Source organism: Phocoena phocoena, chromosome 21 (genome assembly GCF_963924675.1).
Source record: "Phocoena phocoena chromosome 21, mPhoPho1.1, whole genome shotgun sequence".
In the NCBI taxonomy this organism is placed as follows: domain Eukaryota; kingdom Metazoa; phylum Chordata; class Mammalia; order Artiodactyla; family Phocoenidae; genus Phocoena; species Phocoena phocoena.
This window is the reverse complement of record NC_089239.1, coordinates 33,178,473-33,183,049: the sequence shown is the minus strand read 5'-3', so window position 1 is coordinate 33,183,049 and position 4,577 is coordinate 33,178,473. Positions and strand designations below refer to the sequence as shown.

The 4,577-nt window shown below is 44.3% G+C and overlaps 2 pseudogenes; both read right to left on the bottom strand.

Moving 5' to 3' along the window:
- Positions 1-252: 252 nt before the first annotated feature.
- Positions 253-1,090, bottom strand: LOC136141745 (uncharacterized; annotated as a pseudogene).
- A 141-nt stretch (positions 1,091-1,231) lies between these two features.
- On the bottom strand, positions 1,232-2,530 carry LOC136141744 (uncharacterized; annotated as a pseudogene).
- Between the last annotated feature and the right edge of the window lie 2,047 nt (positions 2,531-4,577).

Genomic DNA, 4,577 nt, shown 5'->3' with positions numbered 1-4,577 from the left:
ATTTCTGTACACAGTACTTCAGTCATATTTTTCCTGAAGTCATTGATTTAGTCTTGTAACTTAGTGGACTTAATTGTTTTCCTAAAATAAAAGTATGTCCTTGCTATTACACAGTTCATAAAATCATTAATTTGGTTAATGTCTTCTCAACACCAGAAATTTAGGATGCAAATTTATTTTTGCATTACTTTTGTAATAATTTCTCTTGAATTTTCCTGGTAGTTGTCATATTAGACAGTTTCAGTTTAAGCACTAAAAATAGATTATATTAAAAGCTAAGTAAGAGTGATAACAGTGAAAATGTAGTAGATCAATATCCCATTGATAGTCAGAATCAATCATTCCAAGCATCACAAGAACTCCCTTCCTTGCCTATTGAGTCAGAGGCATGAGGAATCTAAAGGGGCCAGGCAGCAGCCTTAACTTCCACTTCAGTGGAATTATAGTTACTTCTCCTGGTAGAAGCAGTCCTTCCTTTGGACCTAAGACCTTAAGGCCAGCAAAGCATAATAAGGTCACGGGAACAGGGAGTAAAAATTTTACTAGTGGATCACTAGGGGTGATAGTGAGTAGCGTCACTCCCATTTCAATCTCTGGATTCCTAGACCCATGAATCCTGGCTATGGAAGCCAGAGCATCATATGTGGGATACTGATTCCAAGCACACGCAACCTTCTGCAAAATCTTGCCCCAGTCCTTCAAGGTATTGCCACCCAGCTGGCACTGTAACTGAGTCTTCAAAAGGCCATTCCAACCTTCTATCAAGTCAGCTGCTTCAGGGTGCTGGGGAACATGATAAGACCAGTGAATTCCATTAGCACGGGCCCATTGATATACTTCTTTTGCTGTGAGGTGAGTTCCTTGATCAGAAGCAATGCTGTGTGGAACGGCATGATGGTTAGAAAGTCAGTCTGTAAGTTCACAGGTGGTAGTTTTGGCAGAAGCATTGCCTTCAGGGAAGGCAAATTTGTAATTCAGTGGTGTCTGTTCCATTAAGAACAAAACACTGCCTCTTCCACAGTGGAAGTGGTCCAGTGTAGTCAACTTACTACCAGAGAGCCGGCTGATCACCCTGGGGAACGGTGCCGTGTTAAGGACCCCCTGTTCTTCCCACTGGGAAGATTCCTCACCGCCACAGTCCTTCAGGGTTGCGGTAGAAAGGATCTGTAGTGCTGAAGCTGCACTTTCAGGTGGCACCTGTCTATTACTGAGAACCATGTGTGAATCAAACCTAAATCACCCCTTCGTGTGTCAGCCGATTACAGTGAACTCCCCATGAGGTCATAGGTACAGACTGGGAGAGGGAAGGAAGTGGAGCAGGTAGGGCAGTGAGGTTGTATGGCTGGTCTTGCCGGCTGACAGTAAACTGCTTCTGGGGGTCTTAACTAATAGGTATTGAGACAAAATATATTTGCCAGATCAATAGCCTCATATCAGGTACCGGAGAACGTTTGAATTTTCTCAGGCAATGAAACCACATTTGGTGCAGCTGCCGCAGCTGGGGTCACCATCTGGTTAAGGTTATGATAATCCCATGTCATTCTCCAAGATCCGTCCGGTTTCTGCGTAGTCCCGATAAGAAAGTTAAATGGGGATGTGGTGACAATCACCACGCCTGCATCCTTCAAGGCCTTGCTGGTGGCACTAATTCCTGCAGTCCCTTCAGGAATGCTCTGTTTCTTTTTGTTTACTATTTCCTAGGTGGAGACAGTTCTAATAAATTCCACTTGGACTTTCCTTCCCACCGTAATAGCCCCCGTTCTACAAGTCAGGGAATTGATGTAGAATTCTGTCAGGTGCAGAGTATATTCATTCTAATTATACATTTCAGAACTGGGAAAATAACCACAGGATGGGTTCGTGGAGCAGCTGGTTCCACTGTGAGATGGACTTGAGCTAAAACTCCATCCATCACTTGACCCCCATCAGCACAGTGTGGTTCTGAGTCCCTTGGAATCAGTGTCCATTCCGAGCGTATCCAGCAGTCCCCACATGGTCAGTTACTCTGGTAAGAGGTTATGGGTCCCTTTGCGGGGAAGGCTGATACATTAACAGTATACATTTTGGGCAGTGTACAGGAGTCTTCTCCTAAAGATCCCCGGCCTTCCCTTCATTCAAGGGATCTGGCTCATTTCTGGATACTGATCGAGGGAGTGTGACTCACTGTTTTTGTGATTCAAATTACACCTTTTTGCTCACTTGATTTCGAGCTTTTTTGCTAAATTCTTTTAAGAGTTTAGTAGGCTTCTTATTATTTCACCTCTAGGAACACTGTAATCAACTAGCCAACGCCATAGGTCTGCATGAGTCAGACCGTTCTGATTGCCGCTTTGACTCTGTTGCCCATTATGTAACCATGCCCCCCTTGCCTTTGGCTGTTGTGTGCTGCCACTTGACTCCTGCCACCCCAGGTTCCAGTTTCTCCTACTGCATGTAGGTTTCCCAGTTCAGTGACTGCAGTTCCCACTCTAAGGTCTGAATTACAGAGAAGAGCGATCACAGCACTCTTCAAGGATACTGGGGTTCCCATCACAAATTCATTTCTCACAATACTGGTGAGAGGTATGTCTTCTGCACCTCCCTGATGTATATGAGTATATCTTAAGTGACAGATACACGCTAAAATTTTCTAAAATCCCTAAGCCTTTGAATCTCTTCCTCTACATTAAACCAAGGCAGGTCCAACATTTCCGGCACATTCACTGTGGGCCACTTATTGGTCCATGTTTCAACCAACCAAGCTGTTAGAGCCCTCTGTAACTCCCCAAGCTACAATATGAAATGCAGAATCTCTGCTTAGCAAGACCATATCAGAAACTGCAGCGTGATCCAACCTTACGTCCCTTGGACCATTAACATATACCCTTAGTATCCATTTCCACATATACTCCTCAGATATCTGTCTGTATAAATTAGAAAACTCAAATAGTTTTTTGGAGTGTAGTGTACTCCCGTCCCCAGTGGGTCATCCCTGGTACCTCCCCTTTAGGGGCTTGCTAGAATTTGAGTTTCATTATAGGTCTACAAGCAAAGAGAGGTAGTGAGGATGGATCCTGAAGGCAACCAGGCTTGTTTTGCTTGACAGCTGCCTCAGGGGAGGCCTTCTTTATTTCTTCACGCAATGCAAGGCAATCCTTCAGATAGGTAGAGAGGCTTCTGCTACTGAGGATGAGGAGGTCACATCTTCCAGGGTTGCAGAGGCTGCTTGCATTGGGCATGGGGGGGCCTCCTTCGCTGGCAAATAGGACTCATTAGAACTTAGGGTCTCAGTATCCCCAGCTTCATCACATCCCTATTCCTCCAACTTACAGGATCCTATTCTTTCCCAGTCAGTGCCCTCACTTTAACAGTAGTCATCCTACAAGGCTGGGAGTTCAGCCTGCATTGTAATTCAGCCGGGATAAAATTCTGAATTTGATTTTCAGCAGTCTCAGCCCTGAGGCTACAGGAGATCAAGGTCTCCAGCAGCACAGATGCAGAAGCTTTCAGCACCTGCGCTGGGAATTTGAATCCCTGAGCTCATCCTTCTCCGTTGCCATTTTGTCCAGCAACAGTAGTAGCAGCCAGACAACCGGATGGTATTCATTACATTTCCAAAAATGTTCCAAAGTATATAGACAGTCACCCCGCTCCAAGGGGCAGGCGCGGTATTGTCGGCACAGAGCATTAACAGGGAGGTTTTAACTGTGAACAAAGTCTGTCTATCTATCTATGTATATAAGTAGTTGATTAGGGGTAGGCCATGGGGCTGTTGTACATATCTCTACTGCAGGGTCATGTTCTGTCAGTGCTCTCTTTACCACTGGAAATAGTCATTAGCATATTTAAATCTAATCAGATTAGAGGGCCAACTCAGAGAACTCACCCCTAAATTTCTGTTTCTCCAGAACTATTTGTGATACCAAAATTTATCTGTATTAGTCTGGGTTTTCCAGAGAACAGAACCAGAAAGAAAGAGACAGAGAGAGAGACAGAGAGAGACAGAGAGAGAGAGAGATTTACTGTAAAGAATTGGTGCATGCAACCATGGAGTCTGGTAAGTCTAAGATCTGTAGTTAGTCAGCAAGCAGGAGACCCAGGAGAGACTATTGTGTAGCTCCACTGAGTCCAAAGGTCTGAGAACCAGGAGAGCCTGTGATGTAAGTTCCAGGCAGAGTCTAAGTCAGAAGACCGATGCCCCAACTTGAAGACAGTCAGATGGATGTTAGCATCCCAGTCTTTCTTATTCAGCCTTTTATTCTATTCAGGCCTAAAACAGATTAGATGAAGCCCACCTACATTGGGGAGGACAACGTGCTTTGCTCAGTCTACTGATAACATGTTAATCTCATACAGAAAACCTCACACAGACACATCCAGAAATAGTGTTTAACCAAACATGTGGCATCCTGTGGTCCAGTCATGTTGACACATAAAATTAACCTTCATGACATGCAGTAATCAAATTATCAAAAGCCAAAAATCCAAAGAGAAATTTTCAAAAGCAGCAAGAGTACCGTGATTCATAACTTACATCTTTAGAATCCAGGGAGGCCAGAGTCAGAGGCATATCATAACCAATGTATGAAAGAAATTAA